At 35.1% G+C, this 23,332-nt stretch overlaps 1 protein-coding gene across 2 annotated transcripts in view; it reads left to right on the top strand.

Moving 5' to 3' along the window:
* Adi1 (acireductone dioxygenase 1) overlaps nucleotides 1-23,332 on the top strand; it is a 142,977-nt gene that overhangs the window by 50,513 nt on the left and 69,132 nt on the right. The gene's annotated exons all lie outside the window — the stretch shown is intronic.

The raw sequence follows: 23,332 nt of genomic DNA, 5'->3' as shown, positions 1-23,332 counted from the left end.
AAAGAAGTCTGATGAATGTGGTGATCTCCGAAACAGTTGCTATAACTTCTACCGCTTAGACTTTGTTGCTTTTTTAATTTTTCCTAATAAACAATCGTGGTACAAAGCTCATTAAAAATATTTATTTATTTTTGTTTTCTTATTCTCATTTTCTTCTAATTTTTAGATTTTATTGTCTTGAAAAGAAAAATATTTTTTTTTTCGTGCCTAGGATCTTATTTTATTTTTTGTTTTTTTTTTTAAATATATATTTTTCTTCAATTCGAGATTTGGTTTTAAAACTAAACACATTTAATATTTTTTTTAATTTTAAGGTACATTCTTCTTTATTGATTTAATTTTTTCTTTTTCTAATTTAATTTTTAGATTTTATTGTTATAAAAAGGAAAAAATTCTATCTTTTTCTATTTCATTTAGTTTTTGAAATATTTTTATGTATCTTTGTTTTATTTTCATTTTATTATTTTTCTTTTTTAAATTAAATCTTTTGTATGAGTTTTTATATATACATATATATTTTTAATTTAATTTAATTTTTTAAAAACTTATTGCTAAGAGGAAATACGCTGAGACCTTTTCGTTAGCAGATCTTTCAATTAGCCTTTCGAAAGACAGTAAAGAGCATTCATGATAGTTGCCAGAACTGACAATTGTCTTACGACAGACAGTGGTGAGTTGAAAGATAGATGCCACGAAAGTCTTGCAAAAAATACTCCCTTGTAAACTTTTATCGTGAAAAGTTCTTTTAATAGTCACAGTAGCGTGCCGTCCGAGAGATCCCAGGTACGAGTCCTCGGGTAGCGTACGTTTTCCTTTTTTAATTTATTTATTTTTCCTTAATAAAACTTCAAATTTTTAGATTTTTTGTTTCAATAAGCAAAATATGTGTACTTTCTAATTTGATTTAATTTTTAGAAACTCATTTTATGCAATTGTTTTTTTTTCAATTAAACTTTTTTTAATTGGTTTTTTTTTAATTTTTATATTGTGTTGTTTTAAAAAGATGTTTTTACTTTCATTTAATTTAGGGATGTTCTCCAATTATTTATTTTTTTTTCAGGTTTAAGTTTATTTACTTTTTTAAACTTAATATTCGTTTTGTTATTATTATTGTGGCGTAATAACATTTACTTTCAGCAATGTTATTGTGCTTCGTAACACGAAAAAAGAGATAACGGAATGAGAATTTTTTTATCGTGAAGATAAATGATCATATAATGTAGGGAAACTATAGAAAAGTTACTACAACAATAACTTAACCCTCAAAATACCTTTCGAAATGTCACTTTTTTGAAATTTTGGATTTTGGCTCCTATTCTATTAGAAAACACTATATTTAATACACCATTAGCACTGTTTCTGAAAGGGATCTATTAATTTTATCTTAAGGAAGCTTCCTTTAAACTCTAATAATTCGTAAACTATCAGCTTTCACAAAAAAATGTATACAAAAAAAATGGTTATACTGGTCGATATCTTTACGGAAGTGCAGCATTTAAGCCTTTAATGCAGAGTCCGTCATATATAAAACGTTTTTTAACCCTTTCAAGGCTGAGTCAAAATGGTTCTCAATATGTTTTCAACGAACTTTTTATTTATTTTTATTTTTTATTTATTTTTATTTTTTATTTATTTTTATTTTTGGTTTTATTTTTATTTTTGTTTTTATTTTTAATATTCTTATTTATTTATTTTTTTTTTTTTTATTATTATTTTACTATGGAAAAATTTTCTACGTTTAATATCTACGTCAACATGAGAAAAAGCACGTTCAAAAGCATATTGAGAACCTTTTTCATATATAACAGACTCTGCATTAAAGGGTTAAATGCTGCACTTTCGTAAAGATATCGACCAGTATAACCATTTTTGTTATAAACATGTTTTTGTGAAAGCTGATAGTTTACGAGTTATTAGAGTTTAAAGGAAGCTTTTCTTTTTCAACACTGCTAATGGTGTATTAAGTATAGTATTTTCTAGTGGAATGGGAGCCGAAATCCAAAATTTCAAACAACAAGTCACATTTTGAACGGTATTTTGAGGGTTAAGTTATTATTGCTGTAACTTCTCTATAGTTTTCCTATGTTATCTATATACAGTATCGGTCATATCTATAGCACGCCATTTCAAAGTGTTAATGTGTGCCACTTATGTTTATTTATTTATTTTTAAAAATTTTCAATTAAAATATAGTTATTTCTTTAACAAAACCCATATAAACCCAAGTTTAACAATTTGTAGAAAACTACAAAAAAGTGCAACAAATTTTCATATAAATTTCAAACTTTTTTCTCGGAAGTGTTAGAATTTTTCTGAATACACAGTTTTATAGCCCAATCAATTCTAGTCTGATAATGTGCTAGTTTCAAGTGGCTAAAAGTTACCGTTGACTTTTTAGAATTTTCTTCGCCAAAGGTGTTGCGGTTTTCTTCCATATACAAATAAATTGAGTTTATTCATTATATGGAAGCCAATGCGACAAAAAAAAAATTGCAGGGGCCAAAAAACTGTGTACTTAAAAAAATTTTAACACTTCCGAGAAAAAAAGTTTGAAATTTAGGTGAAAATTTGTTGCACTTTTTTGTAGTTTTCTACTAATTGTTAAACTTGGGTATATATGGGGTTTGTCTGAGAATGAACTAAATTTTAATTGAAAATTCTTAAAAATAAATAAATAAATATAAGTGGCACACAATATCACTTTGAAAAGGCGTGCTATAGATATGACCGATACTGTATATAAAAATGTTGTATTCGTATGCCACGGTCGTCAAAACTCGAGAACGGCTGAACTGATTTGAATAATTTTTTTTTGTATTGTTCGGTATAATACCAGAACCAATGATATCGCAAAAAATTTGAGGGTTGCCACCTATTTGAAAATTTTTAAACCCAATTATATTGATAAAACAAATAAATTATTACAATATGTGTATCAAATTAAAGATGTTTAAGAAAGATAACTGCTGGAAATATTTTTGACGTGGGTTGCCACTTATTTGAAAATTTTAACTCAGTCAAATTGATAAAATAAATGAAATATTGTCAGGTGGGTGTCAAACTAAAGAGTTTTGAGAAGGCTTACAGCCGAAAATATGTGTGATTAGGGTTGCCACCTGTTTTAAAGTTTAACTAAACTACACTGATAAAATAAATGAAATATTGCCAGGTGGGTGTCAAACTAAAGAGTTTTGAGAAGGCTTACAGCCGAAAATATGTGTGATTAGGGTTGCCACCTGTTTTAAAGTTTAACTAAACTACACTGATAAAATAAATGAAATATTGCCAGGTGGGTGTCAAACTAAAGAGTTTTAAGAAGGCTTACAGTTGAAAATAGTTTAAAGGAGGGTTACCACCTGTTAAAAAATATATAAAGATAACTGCTGGAAATATTTTTGAGGAGGGTTGCAACCTATTTGAAAATATTAACTCAGTTAAATTGATAAAATAAATGAAATATTGCAATGTGGGTAATAAACTTTAGAGTTTTAAGAAGGCTTACGGCCTAAAATATTTTTGAGGAGGGTTGTTACCTGTTTGAATATTTAACTAAATTTAATTGATAAAATAAATTACTTTTTACAATATAAGTATCAAATTAAAGAGGTTTAAAAAACATGACTGCTGGAAATATGTTTGAGGGGGGTTGCAGCCTACTTGATTATTTTAGCTCAGTTTAATGGATTAAATAAACGAATTATTGCAATGTGTGTATCAAACTAAATAGTTTTAAGAAGACTTACAATCGAAAATATGTTTGAGGAGGTTTGCCACCTGTTTGAAATTTATCTCAATTAAATTGATAAAATAAATGAAATGTTACAATATCGGTACCAAACGAATGGTATTTGAGAAGTCTTGATTTGCAAATATTCTAAATAGGATTATGCAACATGTAAAAGTAAACTGAAAATATTGAAATTAAATGAAATATTACATAACTGATTCGAAACGGAAAGTGATTGGGAAAGCTTTATCAGAGAATTTTTTTTAATGGTTTCTCTTATCCAAATCCAGACAGTTTTAAAAAGAGAGAATTTACAATATCTTATCAAACGAACTGATCATATTATCAATGCAGATTTGGTATAAAAATAACGCAATGAAAAAAATTAATAAAAAGCTGCTGATATAAATGAAAAAATGATAAAAAGCGTAACGAAAACATAAAAATATACCATGTACCATGAAATGAAATAATGAAAACTTAAAATTGTTGTCACCATTGCTTTACATTATAAAACAGTTAAATTTTAATCATAAACAATTTCGTTCGGTCGCCAAAGCCTACTAAGTATATTGCGCGTAAAGAAATTTAAATAACGATAGATAATCAGCCCTATTCTGCATTTCGACTCGAATCGTTCCGCTTTCCGTTTCCTTTCGATCAATCTTCGAAATTTACGATTATACCTATTCTACATTTCGATCGTAGTTCCGTTTTTTTAAGTTGCAAATTTGTTGACGGAGGACGTTTCGGATGTTATTTTCGTGGGTTTAAATAATAAAATTTTATAAAAAATTTAAGTAAAATATACTGTACATGATTGTAAAAGTCATCATAAATGAATTTTCTCGATTTCTGTGTTTTCGCGAGCGGTAATACGGGCAACACGAAAAATTGGCTTAAATAATGGCAACCAAAAGGGATATTGCGAGACGTTTTCAAAGTGGAAGTCTAGTTGTTTTTGTTTACATTATCTATAAATAAGACTGTGAAATGCACTGAATACAATTTATTCTTTTTATATAAAATTAATAGATGTATGCACATAGATACATACATACATAAAATGTGAAGTTACATAAAAAAAGATGCTTTTATTGTTGCACTCGTTTTTACTAACTTTTTAAAAAGAGGTGCGTATGTTGTCTCGAATTCGATTTGCTATGGAAAGATAAGCTTTGTTCTTCCCCTCCTCCTGGCGGCTTTCAAAACCGGATTCATTTGCGTTCAAATCTTCCACTCTGTAGTAAATGCAAATGTTGTGGAGTGTCCAAACAACGGTTATAATTTCACTAACTTTAAGCGATGAGTAATACAGTTCAAGATGAATTCCTTATGACTCTTCACTCATCTGAAAAAGATCAAACATGTCCCTAAATCTCCGCCTTTCAACTTCCGCATCAGCAATCTGGGACTCGCCGCGGCTATGGATTTCATTCTTATAATTATGTTTCCACTTAAATTTTATTTTTAAATTACAGTGTTGCTAGATATATTTAGTTATTTTAAAATATTTACAAACTTTAACTTCATATGCTGCTATAGTTTGGTGGCAAATATTTCTTTGTTTTGTTTCGATTTCACACATTCCTAGGCAAACAGCTGATTTCGAAAGATGTTTTCTCTCTTCCTCTTCTTCTTTCGTTTCGATCGTTACGCAGAATACCTAAGTTCGATTCCAGCGGAGCGAAATGCGGGAACGTAATCGATATGCAGAATAGGGCTGAATATTATTATGATTATGATTACTATTACTATTGTGAACTCCTGTTATATGCCCAAACAAACATTCCCAAATTAAAGCGAATTCAGAAGGACATTTACGATCGCATGATGCAAGTGTTAAGATAATAAGAGTTGCAGAACTGAAAAACTCAGGAACAAATTTTTAAAAGGGCGAGTAATATCTGGCGTATGCCAATGACATCGATATCATCGGTAGCAAAAACTTCGAAGTCTGTCCTGCCTTTTCCAAGTTTAATAAAGAAGCTAAGCGATTAAGTTTGGCGATCAACGAAGACAAGAGTCAGAGCATTCCCGCCTTGACACCCACATCACTGTTGTCAGTTGTAATTTCGAGAAAGTAGAGAATTTCGTTTACTTGGGAGCCAGCATTAACACCGATTAAAATATCAGCATGGAATACCCACACAGAATCACTCTTGCCAACAAGTGGAACTTTGGACTGAATAGGCAATTCGGGAGTAAAGTTCTCTCTCGACGTACAAAAACCATTTTCTATAAGTCAGTCATCATGTCCGAGCTGGTAAATTGCGCAGAAGCTTAGACAATGACAACATACGATGCGATGGAAAGCAACGTTCCAGTTCTGAAAGTATTCAACTCGCAATCCGCTGGTGGTAGCAGAGGAAGAGGGAGAGACCAAGTGGAGAAGGACTTGGCGTCACGTGGCATTTCCAATTGTCGTCAGTTGGTACAGAGAGAAACGACTGGCGTTCTTTGTCGATCTCGGCCAAAATGGCTTAGGTATTTACAGCGCCAAATAAGAGAAAGAATATGCAAATGATAATTGACCGTGTTAGGGGACCTTATTCTTGATGCGCCAGGAGGAACTAGGAAAACATTCCTTATCAGAGTGATTATACCAACGGTTCGTTCAAAAAATTACATAACCTTAGCTATCGTTTCGCCTGGAATTGCTACCAGGTGGAAACATTGCTAATTCAGCTCTTAAGCTGCCAGTGAACATATAAATCATCGAAACTCCCACTTGCAATATTTCCAGAACATCCGGTATGGAAAAAGTAGTAAAAAAATTTAAAATAATTATATGGGATGAGTGCACGATGGCACATAAGAAACTGCTTGAGGTTTGATCGTTTGTCGTGGGATTTGCGTGGAAACGTTCAACCATTCGGGAATGCATTGATATTGCTCTCAGGAGATTTTATGCAAACATTGTCTGTAATTTCTTGATTAACACTAGATAAATGCTTGCCTGAAATAGTCAACATTGTGACAAGACGAACATGTATACACGGCAGCCGAGGTATTCTCGCGACAAAGACTGGACATTGTGAATGGAAAGCTGCCAGCCAACGAGAGATTATGTAGAATTTTATTGCCTGATAATCTTTGTAACTTAGGAACATCGAAAGGAGAACTGATCGAAAGAATGTTTCTTAATTAAGCAAATTAATTGTAGGCTCAGTGAACGAGCTATTCTTGCTGCGAAGAATAAGGATGTCTATCAACTAAATAACAACAATGACAACAGTCGATGCTTGAGCTGGTCTGCTCTTTTGCCAGTCGGCCTGGCCACTATCAACTAAATAAGAGGGGTATTGACAACAGTCGTTGCTTGAGCTGGTCTGCTCTTTTACCAGACGGCCAGGCCACTTGCTCACTTTGGTGAATACCACTAATGATATTCAATCCAGCATTCAAAGTGAGGAAATAATTTAGCTGAAGGAGAGCGGGAGATCAGGTTTAGAGTTGTGGTCGAGTTAGAGTAGTTGAGGAGGTAGGGATTACATTTGCGAGTGTTCATGTATCGAGCTCAATGAGCCCGTATGGTTTATAGGTGCACATCAAGTCAGCCACTCACTCCATATGCCTGATAAGCGAGAGAGAGAGAAGAAGGTGAAGAATTCCCATGATTCCGACCGATACACCATTAAACTTAAAAGATTGCAATTTCCAATTCGATTGGCATTCGAAATCATAATCAATAATACTCAAGGTCAACCTTTGGAAAAGTGTGGTTTAGATTGAGATGCGGATTGGTTCCCAGATGTTGCGTGTTCCCGTTTCGGCAAACCAGATATCCTTGATATCAATGCAGAGAATGGAAAAACAACAAATATTGTGTGCACACAAGTACTTATTACATAACCAAACACATATGAGACGTATGCTTTGTTTCGTTAATAATTTATTATCCACATAACAGGAATATGCCACAGCAAAGCGTGGCAGGGTACAGCTATTATCTTATATATACAGTGACGAGCAAAACTGTAACATGGTGTAACACTCTTTATTTAAGCCACCGCTATCTTTCCAACTGCTTACGACTTTCATACTTTTGTTGTATATTGTTATTGGTACACCCCTACTCCCTCTTTTATAATGATGAGAAGTCAATCCAACAACAGGAATAAAACCAGCAGGCAAAAATGTAAATTAATGCCAATGTTACAGTTTTGCACTAACTCTCAGTTTCGCATTTTACAGTTATCTTTTAGTAAGTTGAAAGTCAGATGATTTTTTTCAGTATTGTAATTTATTCAAAAAGTGATTACCAGTAAATAATATGGTTAATCAGGAAACATAAATGTAAATAATAGATTTACTGCGGAAACGCGGGACCGTAGGAAAAGTGGCAAAAAAATATGGAGCTCGCCACGTGAAAATGTTAAGACTGAGAAAAAATATAGCCTAGAATGTTATTAAGGGCAAAGGAAGTCTGCCAAAAAATATTACGGTCCGATATCTTGTGAACTTAGCAGCAAGTAGCGATGCAGCCACTATTACAGAAGCGCTTAAGGTATTAAAATTGAATGCAAATCAGTAGACAGCGAGGCGAAGAATTGTCAAATTGAACGCAAAGGCATAATAAAAGAAGAAAAAACCATTTGCCGGGTTGTGCGAAAACCGGACCGTTGCCTATTGGGATATGTTAGCCCTTACAGAATGCAATAAAAAACACATTTTTAAGATTTAATTGAAGGTTAGTTGGTCTGACAAGATTAAATTAATCGGTCGGTCAATAATAGTTTGGGGTTGTATTTCAGAAATATTGTTGGTCCGTTAGTACGCATTATGCGTAAAGAACAGTATCTGTTCATATTTAAACAAAATTTGCAAGATGTAGTCGAAAAATGAGAGTTTCTGCTGAAAAATCACCCAAAACATACTGCATATGTTCGCAAAGACTGGATGCAAAAGCAAAAATTTGCTATTTTGAAATGACATCCACAATCCGCGGATATGAATCTCGTCGAAAATTTGCGAAATCAACTAAAAGCACAGCTTTCTAAGTATGCAAGTCCGTCCAATGGAGTACATGAGCTATGAAACCAAACCAAGGATATATGGGAGGCTATACGTCCAGAATTTTTACAGAGATACAAATAAGATACGCCAAATTGTTAACAATTCTTTTTTTTCGTGAAAATTATCAAAAAGTTATTAAAAATATATAAGTGCAAAACTGTAACATATGCCTTAATTTACATTTTTGTCTGCTGGTTTTATTATTGTTGTTGGATTGACTTCAAATCTTTATGAGAGACGGAGTAGGGGTGTACCAATAAGAATATACAACAAAAGTATGAATGAACTTGGAAAGATAGCGGTGACTGAAATAAAAAGTGTTACACCATGTTACAGTTTTGCTCGTCACTGTATAAAAATGTTGTGTTCGTATGTCACGGTCGTCAAAACTCGAGAACGGCTGAACCGATTTCAACAATTTTTTTTTTATTGTTCGGTATAATACCAGAACCAATGATATCGCAAAAAATTGGAGGGTTGCCACCTGTTTGAAAATTTTTAAACCCAATTATGTTGATAAAATAAATGAATTATTACAATATGGGTATCAAATTAAAGAGGTTTAAGAAAGATAACTGTTGGAAATATTTTTGATGAGGGTTGTCACCTATTTGAAAATTTTAATTCAGTCAAATTGATAAAATAAATTAAATGATGCAACGTGGGTACAAAATTAAGTAGGTTTAAGAAAGATAACTGCTGGAAATGCCTATGAGAAGGGTTGCCACCTATTTGAAAATTTTAACTCGGTTAAATTGATAAAGCAAATAAAATATTGCCATGTGGGTGTAAACTAAAGAGTTTTAAGAAGGCTTACAGCCGAAAATATGTTTGAAGAGGGTTGCCACCGGTTTGAAAATTTAACTCAATTTAATTGATAAAATAAACGGCTTATTACAATAAGGGTATCAAATTAAAGAAGTTTAAAAAACAGACTGTAGGAAATATTTTTGAGAAAAATTTTAGCTCAGTTAAATTGATAAAATAATTGAAAAATTGCAATGTGGGTAATAAACTTTAGATTTTTAAGAAGGCTTGCAGTCGAAAATATGTAGGAAGAGGGTTGCCCCCTGTTTGAAAATTTAACTCAATTTAATTGATAAAATAGTAAAAAGGTATTTAATGAATCTTGATTTGGAAATACTCTCAATAGAATTATGCATTATATAAAAGTAAACTGAAAATATTTGAATTAAATGAAATATTACATAACTGGTTCGAAACGGAAAGCGTTTGGGAAAGCTTTACAAGAGAAATTTTTTGTTAATGTTTTTACTTATCCAAATCCGGATAGTTAAAATGAAGAGAGTTTACAACATCTTATCAAACGAAGTGATCATATTATCAACGAAGATTTGGTATACAAATTACGCACAGAAAAAAATTAATAAATAACAACTGATACAAATGAAACAATTATAAACAGCGTAACGAAGACATAATATCCCATGAAATGAAATAATGAAAACTTAAAATTTTTATCACCATTCCCTTACATTAACACAGTCAACAGTTAAATTTTAATCATAAACAATTTCGTTTGGGGTCGCCATAGCCTACTAAGTATATTCCGAGTAAAGAAATTTTTAATAACAATAGATAATATTATTATGATTGTTATTATTATTACTATTGCGAACTCCTATTACATGCGCAAACAGACATTCTCAAATTAAAGCTAAAGCAGAACTGCATTTACGATCGCATGATGCAAGTGTTAACATAATAAGAGCTGCGTGTAATTTCTGGCGTGTGCCGTTGACATCGACATCATCGGTAACAAAAACCCCGAAGTCTGTTCTGCCTTTTCCAAGTTGGATAACGAACGATAACAACATCAAATAAACAGTCAGCGCATTTGCACCGTGGCACCCACGTCACTGTTGCCAGTTGTAATTTCGAGAAAGTAAAGAATTTCGGTTACTTGGGTACCAGCATTAACACCGATAATAATGTCAGCATATAAATCCAACTCAGAATCATTCTAGCCCNCCTTTTCCAAGTTGGATAACGAACGATAACAACATCAAATAAACAGTCAGCGCATTTGCACCGNAGGACCTCCGTTAGGTACGCTACCCCCGCAGGACCCAAATTTTTCAGCATCAGCATGCATATTCCGTCGGGACGCATGGCTTTGGAGGCTTTCACCTTCCCGATGGCCACCTGAACTTCACCGCAAGTGAAAGCAAGGGGGGCACAGGATGTTGGCAGTTTGTGCAGCCTTCTGGTCTCTCAACGCTTGGCTTTGTCCACCGGAGGATGCAGTATGAACTGCCGGCTAAAATAGCTCGCGCATCGCTCCGGGTCCGACGAGCCCTGCGGAACTTACGTTCACCAAGGTGGACGTCAGTTGGTGTGGGGCAGCATAGTGCAGCGAATGAAAATACAGCGGCACCGTTGGCTTGGACATGCCATTGGAATGGGAACCGACGTTCCAAGTCTGAAAGTATTCAACTCGCAATCCGCTGGTCGTACCAGAAAAAGAGTTGGCCCCCACTGCAATGGATAGACCAAGTGGAGGAGGATTTGGCTTCACGTGGCATTTCCTATTGGCGTCAGTTGCCACAGAGATAAACGACAGACGTTCTTTGTCGAGCTCGGCCAAATAGCTTAGGCGGTTCCAGCGTCAAATAAGAAGGAGAAAATGATATCTGGGGACCTTATTCTTGGATACGCCTGGAGGAACTAGGAAAACATTCCTTATCAGATTGATTCGGGGGACGGTTCTGTCAAAAAATTACATAAGCTTAGCTAGGGCTCCGCCTGGAATTTCTGGGACATTGTTATTAGGTGAAAGAATTGCTAATTCAGCAATCATACGTGCAATATTTCCAGAAGAACCGGTATAGAAAAAGTATTACGAAAATTTAAACTCATTGGTTGGGATGAGTGTACCATTGCACATAAAACATTGCTTGAGGTTTTTGATCGATTGTCGCGAGATTTGCATGGAAACGTTTAACCATTCGGGAATGCATTGATGTTGCTCTCAGGAGATTTAACGCAAACATTGCCTGTAATTTCTCGATTAACACTAGCGGGCGAGATAAATGCTTGCCTGAAATAGTCTACATTGTGGCAAAGGTGAAGAATTCCCATGATTCCGACCGATACACAATTTCAATTTAAAACATTGCAATTCCCAATTCGATCGGCATTCGGAATCGCAATCAATAATGCCCAAAGTCAACCTTTGGAAAAGTGTGGTTTAGATTTAGATGCGGATTGCTTCTCAGATGTTGCATGTTCCAGTGTCGGCAAACCAGATATCCTTGATATCTATGCAGAGAATGGCAAAACGACAAATATTGTGTGCACACAAGTACTTATGTATTACAAAATCAAACTTATATGCGACGTATGCTTTGTTTCATTAATCATTTATCATCTATGTAACATGAATATGCCACAGCAAAGCGTGGAAGGGTACAGCTAGTATTTTTTATTTTCATTCCATTATCTCTTTTCTAAGCGAAGATCTACGATTTTGAAAAAAACTCGTGTTTTTCCTATAGTGCCCTGTAGCAAAACGGCCCCAAAACCGGTAAAACTGGCATCACAATGCAATTCCGTTTCTCCCAATGGACTATAAATTGCTAGCATTTTACTTTCGGTGAGTTTGGGGTTTAATTCTTCAAACGCGGCAATACATCAAAATTAAATGTCGAATTTTTCTTCAACAACTGTTGTAATGGTTTTACAATCCGTGAGAATGACGGTACGAATCGTCAAAAAAATGAAAATAATCCAATACAAGAGTGTAACTCTTTTTGATTTTTAGGAACAGGATAACGTTTAATAGTGATTATGTGCGAGCCACTTAGTGAGATACCTTTGGAACCAACTGAATATCCTAAATACTCAATTTCACTGTAACCGAAATTACATTTAGTAAGATTCAGTTTGAGTCCCCTTTTGGAAATACTTTTGAGCACATCGTCTAACAACAATTTGTGATCATCAAAATCGTGCGAAGCTATAATAATGTTGTACATGTAAATTATTATTTGCTTTGAATAAATTAAGTCTCTAAAAATTGTGTTAACAAATCTTTGAAATACAGCCGGAGCATTCTTTAATCCAAAAGGCATTTTTAAGTATTCGAATTGGCCGTTTGGTGTTAAAAAAGCAGTGAGGGGGACAGATTCCGGTGACATGCGAACTTTGTGAAATCCGCTTTTTAAATCCAAAACCCTTAGATATTCGTTTTCCCTCCAAGTATTCTATGCAATCATCTATCAAAGGTAGTGGATAATTATTCCTGACTGTTATATTATTTAGACTTCGATAATCTATGCACATGCGCATCTTTCCTTTTCTTTTGACTAGTACTACGCAGAAGCATATGGCGAATTACTGGGCCTAATGATTCCTTCCCTCAGTAATTGATCAATTTTATTCTGTACTTCGGATTTTACAGAGTAAGATAGTCGTCGTGGAATGCAATAAAATGGTATTTCGGTGGTTAGAGGGATTTTCATCTCATAATCAAGCGGCTCGACTGCAGTTTCTCTTGGCTCTATGGTGAGACGCGCTAATCATATTTGTTGGCAGCATATCATGCACTAACCTAACCCTAAACGCGCAGTGTCACTAATGGCATTCTTGACATTTTGACATTTCGAGAATTATCACCATCGTACACGGCCGCGTTGTAGGGAGCACGATTTTGTATATTTTTATAAATTTTATTGTTGATGGTTAAACTTCCATATGTAAATATCTATCTTACATTCTTCGTTAAAAAATAGTGTTAAGAGCAATACCTAAGTCCCTTGCGTTCTTTTACGTTAACACTCGAATATCAAGGTAAAAGCGTAACAGTGGCGACGAGGATGCCGGCAGCGCGCAATAATTAAAAACAAAAAAAAAAAAGGACAGGGACGGTATTTGCATTTTGTCGGAAGGCCTAGCGCTCCATCGACCTTCAAATGTAGCGTCGAAAGTCAAAATCAAACCAGCGGTATTTTTTTTCATCGGTGTTCGCGCATCGCATACGGATAGTCAAACACATACAGCAGCACAACACAATACAAGTAGCGGTATTACAAACACAGACCAGGCGAGTACATCGAACGTGTTACCGGTAGCTGTGCACTCAGATAGCAGCAACAGCAACGAGCGAACAACAAGAGCACCAGATAGACAAGCAGCATAGGCACAAAGTTAACTTGGCGCATATTTTACCAAACGGTTTTGCATCGCCCGACGACACACGCAATGGCATTGGACAGCGTAGTGGCAAAATTGTTGGTCCAACAACAGGAAGCATCAGAACGGCAGCAGTGGTTAATTGAAACACTGGCGGGTTTAATACAGAACAACAAAGGGGGTAGTTTGCAGCAACAACAGCAGCCAGAGGCATTAGCAGACATTTCTCGCTGTATTCATGAGTTCATTTATGACCCAGATAATAACCAAATTTTCTCAAACTGGTTCAGCAGGTATGAACAACATTTTACGGAAGATGCGAAATCGTTGAACGACGCTTGCAAAGTTAGACTTCTCTTAAGAAAATTAAGCCCGAAAGTTTACGAACAATACGCAAATTGTATTTTACCTAAGCTACCTAATGACTGCGAAGATTATACGGCATACTAAGGTCGAGGAAACAGTTAGTGCGAAAAATTTTTCCAAGGACTTCGATCACCGATATATAACGACATTCGGGGAAAATTGCTTTCAATGCTAGATACAAATGCAGATACCACATTGGAGCAATTGATATCAGCAGCGCAAAGACAAATTGTTTTGCGTAACGATAGAAAGCTTTTTGAAACCACAAATCCTTCGACGGGAATGCGATTTCTGCAGACGGTAAGTCAGAATTTCGTTAAAATAATTAAAAGCTAAAAAGCCAAACCAAACCAACCAATCAAGTAAACGAAGTACCAAAACGTCCATGTTGGAATGCGGAGCCATGTATTTTGTTAAATATTGCACGTACACACAACACAAGTGTAAAGACTTTGACAAAGTTGGGCAAAGAAGGTTATTGTAGTTTCTCTAACCGAGCAAGTGCCTTAAACTCAGGTCAACGTAAAATTAACCGAAATACGCAACGAAAATTTCAGCAACGAAGAACTTTTAAAACGAAAGTCGTTGTAGCCAATCACAGTGTGAAGAGCATAAACAACACTAATGTGCAGCGCAAGTATATTAATGTGGTCGTAAATTCGTGTCAAATCAAGCCACAATTCGACACAGCCGCGGATATCTCTCTGATTTCAAAAATTAATTGGGCTAAGCTAGGTAAACCAGCATTACATACGTCTGAGCATAATGCATCAGATGCATCGAAGAACCAAATCCCTCTTATGGGGCAATTCGAAGCAATAGTAACTCATAAAAACACATCGCATAGTTGTATAATTTACGTCACAAGGCTGTCAAACTTAAATGTTTTTGGAATAGATTTAATTGAAAAATTCGGATATTGGGACACACCCATTCCAACAGCATACTGCACCAAATTTAAAGTCAACTTAGAAGTAAAACATAATTGTTACCCCGTGTTCGAAACGAAAAGACCCGTACCATATGCATCATTAGCAGCGGTAGAGCAAGAGCTAAACAGACTACAAGATGAAAATATCATCACACCTATTACACAGTCAGATTGGGCAGCACCCATAGTAGTTGTACGTAAGCCAAATAATCGCATTCGAATTTGTGCTGATTATTCGACAGGTTTAAACGATTGCATGGTACCTAATCTGTATCCAATTCCGCATGCAGATACGTATGCATGCATATGCATACAAATGTCGCGTTGCAAATATTTTAGCAAAATAGATTTATCCGACGCTTACCTTCAATTGGAAGTCGATGACGAATCCAAGAAGCTTCTCACGATAAACACGCGCAAAGGTCTTTTTACATTTAATCGTTTACCTCCGGGACTAACATCTGCACCAGGTGCTTTTCAAAAAGCTATGGAAACTATCCTCAGCAATTTAGAGGGAGTTATAACATATCTGGATGATGTGATCATAGCTACACCTTCAATACAAGAAAATTACAAAATGGTTATGAACGTAATGGAAAGGTTCAAAGAGCACAGTCTCAGATAAACTGGTCAAAATGTGAAATTTTCAAAACGTCAATAAAACACCTGGGACACGTCATTGATGAAAAAGGTACACATCCAGATGCATCCAAAGTGGAAGCAATGAACCACATACCGAGACCTACAAATGTAAGCGAACTCAGATCATTTTTGGGAGCGATAAACTACTACTGCATGTTCATATACCGTATGAGAAATATTCGATATCCACTTGATGAGTTATTGAAAGCAAATAAAAATTGGAAGTGGACGTCGGAATGCGAGAAGTCATTTAACGATTTCAAACAAATATTGCAATCGAATCTTGTGTTGGCACATTATAACCCTTCACTTCCTGTATCCGTAGCAGCAGATGTATCCATTGTTGGTATAGGAGCACAAATTTTTCATACTCTGCCAGATGGAACAAAAAAAGTCGTATAACACATTTCAAGAGCACTTACGTCGACAGAGAGGCGGTATAGCCAAATAGAGAAAGAAGCATTAGCACTCGTATATGCATGCACAAAATTTCATAAAATGATATACAGACGTAAATTCACGCTATTAACGGACCATAACCACTGCTTTTTTTGGTTCCAAGAAAGGTATCCCGCCAACAGATTACAAAGGTGGGCATTAATTTTAAGGAGCTACGATATTCAAATTCAATATGTCAATACCACAGAATTTGGAATTGTTGATGTTCTATCACGGCTTATAAGTCAACAAAGACAACAAGATGAAGAATTCATCATAGCCAAAATTTTTGTTGAAATCGAAATAAAAACTATCCTTAAGAATAATATAAAAACGTTACCAGTTACACTTGTGATGCTAAAACAGGCTACGAAAAACGATAACACACTTAGCAAAATCATCGAACGCGTTAAGGAAGGATGGCCAAAATCGTCAAAGCAGCTTGCGGCGGACGAAGAACTATTTTTCAACCCAAGAGACTCATTGTCAGTCGTTGACAATTGTGTCATGTATTCAGATAGAGTGGTAATTCCTGAAATTTTTCGAAAGCGGATCCTAAAGCCCTACATAGAGGACATCAAGGTAGCGAACGTATGAAAGCGATTGCACGATCGTACGCTTTCTGGCCAAGGATCGACGCGGATATAGATGCGTTTGTGAAACAATGTCAAAGTTGTGCGTTAACAGCAGAATCACCGACAAAAGCCAAACGGCCAATCACGAAGAGTCCATTAGAGCGAGTACACATTGACATCGCGGGTGTTATTCGAGATAAGTACTACTTAGTTATGGAAGATGCGTACTCAAAATGGCCAGAAGTAGTGCAAACAACGACAATTTCAACAAGTGAAATCATCAATCATTTGCACGAGTTCATCAGTACGAATGTACAGCCGAGAACTTTAGTTTCGGGCAACGGTACGCAGTTCACACGCTCGCAATTTTCTCAATTCTGCAAAGAAAGGGGAACACAACACATCTTCGCACCACCATATCACCCTCAATAGAATGGCCAAGCAGAGCGTTTTGTAGACACCATAAAAAGAGCATTGGCAAAAGCGTTTTCCGAAAATTCACCGAATGTCAGATACAACCTACTTGTTTTTCTTTCGCATTATCGTGCCACGCCAAATCAAAGTGCACCGGACGGTAAGGCGCCATCCGAATTGTTCATCGGAAGAAAGATCTCAACTCCGTTAGACCTACTAAAGTCACACGTTGTATCCCATGAGAAAAATACAGTAATGGAGAGCGCCTTAAACAATAAACATGGGGCAGCTCAAAGAAGTTCTAAGTCGGTGGACCAAGTGTTTGCAAAGGTATTTCACAACAACAAATGGTCGTGGTACCCAGGCACTGTTATCGAAAAAGTCGGCAGGGTCGTATACAACGTTCTCGTAAAATCCAGGAAGCGAAATGAACTTCAGCGGTCACATGCAAACCAACTGCAAAACCGATTTTGCAAAGATGAAACGAGTGATACCGAAAATAGCCAAGACTTTACTCCAGCGACTGTCGAATCAGATCCTGTTCCGGTTCAAGGCAACGCAGGTTTCCCAGACGTTACCTCTAAAAACGAAGGGGGATGTTGGCAGCATATCATGCGCTAATGGCAACCCTAAATGAGCAGTGTCACTAATGGCATTCTTGACATTTTGACACTCTGAGAATTATCACCATCGCACACGGCCGCGTTGTAAGGAGCACGATTTTGTATATTTTTATCTATCTTACATTCTTCGTTGATAAATAGTGTTAAGAGCAATACCTAAGTCTCTTGCGTTCTTTTACGTTAACACTCGAATATCAAGGTAAAAGCGTAACAATATTGTTCAAGGCTACCGATTGTTTTCTATTCAGTTTAAGATTTATATGTGGTTCTAACGCGAAAGATTCTATATTAATACAAAATATATCATTACTGGCGTGCGTTACAAAAGGATCGGAATTGAGTTCTCTATTTTCGTCATATGATTTTAAAAGATCGCATCTGCTGAGGCTCGTAAGTGCGTTTCTTTTGGGTGCAAAATAATTCATTTTTCCTCTAATACACATTAATTCTTCTTTAACATATCTTAGCCTTACTTTTGTTATGCGAATCCTAAACTTGGAGAAAAAATCTCCTAAAATTACTGGCATGAGCATACATTCATTTGACAAAACTAGAAATGTAACTTCTTTTGTTTCGTTTTTGAATTTAACAAAACATTTTATTTCATTTTTAATTAATATTCTGTTCCCTCCGACACCAACGTATTTTGATATTATTGATTGTTTGTTTCCTTTAATAAATTCAATCGGAATATCAGATTCCCGTAACAGACTAACGGGACTACCCGTATCAAAAAGAGAAAGATACTTATTAAATACCTCTTTCTTACAATCACTAAACTTATTACTCACGAAGTTGTAAGCGCTTATGTCTTCATCGTGTTCACCGGATTCAACCTCTGCAACTGCCAGGACTTGTCGTTTGTCCGTTTTACGAAGAATCTTGGGTTGGGGCAGGAAGGGTGCTCATCAGGGCCGTAGCCAGGATTTTTTTTCGGCAAAATATTTTTTTTTTCACTTTTATTTCAACATATTTTGATTAAAAGAAAAATATTGATAAATATAAAATATTTCACACAAACAATCGCAAGAGGCTATTGCCTGAAAATTTTAAAATGTACTTAGCGGCATTGTGCTACTATGCTAGACGGCCGAGTAACCATAGCCAACTTATGTACAGTAGACTGCATCACTGCCCATAGAAAAAAAAAGCGGTGCTGTTTTTCCACTGGAATTATAAAGTCTATGTATTATATTTTAAGACTTCCACCAAAATGTCTCACAAAAATATTAAGATTTACGATCTNTTTGATTAAAAGAAAAATATTGATAAATATAAAATATTTCACACAAACAATCGCAAGAGGCTATTGCCTGAAAATTTTAAAATGTACTTAGCGGCATTGTGCTACTATGCTAGACGGCCGAGTAACCATAGCCAACTTATGTACAGTAGACTGCATCACTGCCCATAGAAAAAAAAAGCGGTGCTGTTTTTCCACTGGAATTATAAAGTCTATGTATTATATTTTAAGACTTCCACCAAAATGTCTCACAAAAATATTAAGATTTACGATCTGAAAATACCTCCAAAAAATTAGTTATTTTATTAGTAAACATTTTTTTTTTAAATATTTTTTTAAAAAATTACCTCAGATGACAGTAGTTTAAGCCTCAAAAGTTTTCATAAAAATATAAAAAAAAAATTCTACGGAATTATAATAATACGATTTTTAATGCTGTTTTTGCACTTTTTCCAAAGACTGGTTTAAGAAAATCTTAAATTCAGCAAATTTTCATCAAAATTTTCAACTTTTTAATTAGATGAGTATACAGTTTTGTAGCCCATTAAATTCTAGTAAAAAAATGCAAGTTCGGAGTTAGTCAAAAATTGCGTTGATTCTTTATAATTTTTTTTTTGTTGAAGGTGTTTTGCATTTTTTTCCGTATAAAGTATTTTTGAAAAAAATTTTTTGTATGGAAGAGACTACGTGAAAAAAAGTACCAAAAATCAACGGTAATTCCTAGCTACTTAAAACTTGCACATTATTATAATTAAATTGATTGGGCTACAAATCTGCATACTTAACTAAAATTCCAAAAAATCTGATTAAAAAGTTGAAAATTTTCATGAAAATTTGCTGAATTTTGGCGAGTTTTGTACAAATTTAGGAATTATATTTTTATGTTTTTTGTTGTAGAATGAACCATATTTTTATACGAAATTAGTGGAAAAATATTTGAATGAAAATTGTTGCATATATTGTGAAAAATTTGCTTTGCCAATACTTTGTTCCGGCAGTGTAGATTTTTTAAGTTTAAACGGTTTTGTCATCTGAGGTGATTTTTTCCAAAAAATCCTTTAAGAACCTATTTTGACTACAAAAAGAAAAATTTCCCCTTTTTTTGTTTTGTACCAATAGCCGAATATAAAAATGTACCAATCTGTTCAAATGGACCAATCGAGTGCCAATGAGTATACAGTTTTGTAGCCCATTGATTTCTAGTAAATAGAATGATGTACAAGTTTCAAATGGCTAAAAACTACGATTTATTTTTTAGAATTTTTTAAAAAGATCAAAATTTGTACGAAAGTTTGTTGATTTTTTTTTAATATTGCACAAATTTGGAAACTTGAATTCACGCGGTTTTTTTAAGAATGAACTATATTTTTATTAAAAAAATAACCAAAATTAAATAACACCGAAAATAATACGTTAAAACTGGGCATAAAGTGGTTCGGCTATAATTTCTTGATCACTGTATGTATTTTTTAACCGACTTCCAAAAAAGGAGGAGGTTATCAGTTCGTCGGAATATTTTTTTTTTTTTTTTTTTTATGTATGTTACCGCATAACTTTGGACCACGTCAACCGATTTCGATAATTCTTTTTGCGTCGGAAAGGTAGTGTCCCATACTAATCTGGTTAATATCCGATCAGTGGATCATGAGATATATATATATATTAGGGTGGGTCAATTAAAAAAGTTGATTCATATCCTTGCGATTCTGGTACTATGGACCATAACAAACATTTTCGCCCAAGGAACCATACCTCTAAAATCATTTTCGAGCCTGCCAAAATTTTTTGGTAGATATTTTCAAAAATACCAAGTAAACGACCTCTTAGATGCATTTCAAAGACAAAAAATATTATTGAAAATGTGTATACGGGGGTTTTTTGGGTCAGAGAATCCATTTTTCGCATTCATTTTTAATTTTGATCGCCACCAGAGTGCGTTTTTGAACAATTTTTTGGATTTTTCACTTTTTTTGGGGGAAATTGACGAACTTATTGCTCAAATAGTCACATCTTTGACTTTCTAATAATTTAAAATAATGGAAAAATATTTATTTCTTTATTTTGCTATATTTTTTTTTTAATTTTTTTATTTTTTTGCGATCAAAATTAAAAATTAATGCGAAAAATGGATTCTCTGACCCAAAAAACCCCCGTATACATATTTTCAATAATATTTTTTTGTCTTTGAAATGCATCTAAGAGGTCGTTTATTTGGTATTTTTGAAAATATCTACCAAAAAATTTTGGCAGGCTCGAAAATGATTTTAGAGGTATGGTTCCTTGGGCGAAAATGTTTGTTATGGTCCATAGTACCAGAATCGCAAGGATATGAATCAACTTTTTTAATTGACCTACTAATTGACCCACCCTAATATATATATATTTTTTTTTTTTATATGAGATTTGAAGTCGGTTTTTTTTTTTGCTAAAAATTACTTGTTAATATCTTTAATTGGACATACACATTGTACATAAAGGAAGTACGTAACAAAATTAAAAAATATATGCCTTTTTGGCTTTTTTTAAAGCACATTTTGCCTTTTTCCAAGTAGGTAGAACACCAGATCTTTTGGCCAGGCCATCGCCATGTTGAGAATGTAGCAGTGGAGTGACTCGGTCTTCTTCTGCCAACGCCCTTGGTCTAACATCTTATAAACATCTTGCCGGTTGACGTCTCTGTCGAATTCAGCAGTTAGTTGCTTGCGTACGTGAATGCGGATGTCGTGGACAAAAACATGATTGCAGTGCCGGTAAGACAACGCCACAGGCACAAAAATCGGAAACGTCATCAGAATTAATTGTGTTCATTACTTCTTCAAAATCTCGTAAAAAATATTGCACTGTGTAGGCAATGCCATCTCCACTGAACTTTGTTAATGCATGTTCGACATCACAGTAACTGTTTATTGCCAGCATTACACACTGGTGGTGCTGAGCCTTTCTCCAGTTCGAAAATGCGTTGTTTTGACATCATTATTTCAGGCTTCTTACGCAATGAAGACAATTCCTTTTCAATACTTGCTGTAGCGGGAACAGCAACAGAAGTGGAGTTGGCGATGTTACCGGTTTTTACTGCAGGAAGGGCGGTGGTATTGGTGGCGACAACATTACCGGCAACGGAAACAGCATCGGCAACTGTATTCGCAACGACAGTGGCATTGGCAACATTATCGGCAGCGGCAGTGGTAACTCCATTTTCAACGGCAGTAGTATCGGCAACGGCAGTGGTAGTAGTAGCTCCATTAGCAGCGGCAGTAGTAGCGGCAATGGCGGTCGTAGTGGCTACGGCAGGGGTGATGGCAGCGGCACCTTCAGCAGACGTCTCATTGCCGGCAGAATTAATTCTATCGGCAGATGGATACATATTTTGCTTACCATAATGTGCAGCTCCGGCAGCGGCACCTACAATCGCCATTTCATCAGCATAGTCACTCATACTAGCCATGTCGGTGCTTGTATTTGTTTGCTGTGCACGTAGCACCGCGTACGTTCACCGTGTCAGATGCTCCCACCCAGCGTTGCCGCTTTGGTAATTTTTAACCGAAATTGGTAATTTTTTTCTTTATTTATCAAGTTTGGTAATTTGGTAATTTATTTTTCAATTTGGTAACTTTTTCGATTCGGTCTTACACGTCAAATGGTTCTGATTCCACATTAGTAAGTGTCCCGTAAGCGTTTCCTTTTATAGAAATATCAGGTAATCCTGAAAGTTTCGCAAGATGAATGTTTGATCTTTAACAAACTGTGTGCAAGTGTTATTGCTAAGTATATCCACAGTGCCCTTTCCTGGAAGGTTTTGGGTGGTCCTACCTTTCCCTGTCAGTTCGTCAGCTTTGCAATTAAATACCATCAATTTACCGGTGTACCCGCAAACCATATATATGAGTTGAATTCTACGTAAATATGCATGTTCTCGTTCAAAAAGTTACGGCATTCAGCGGGAGACTTCACTCTGTCTATAAGTGAGTCGAAAGCTTTCATTCAAGTGTTGAAGTTTTGATATATTTTCTTGTCACTTGTCTACATACAGTGGTCGAAAAAATTATAGCCGCAACATATTTTGATAAGTTTTAACATATTACAAAAAATTACCAAACTTATTTTATGTGCAGAACAAACATACATATAGAGCCCTAACTGCCAAAATAGTGAAAGCGACATTTTTCAGATTTAATTTTTTTTTTGCAGAAAGGCATCTAG

Source organism: Rhagoletis zephyria, unplaced genomic scaffold (assembly GCF_001687245.7).
Source record: "Rhagoletis zephyria isolate East Lansing unplaced genomic scaffold, Rhagoletis_zephyria_1.1 Rzeph_scaffold_00928, whole genome shotgun sequence".
NCBI lineage: Eukaryota > Metazoa > Arthropoda > Insecta > Diptera > Tephritidae > Rhagoletis > Rhagoletis zephyria.
This window is presented reverse-complemented; position numbering and strand designations above follow the sequence as displayed.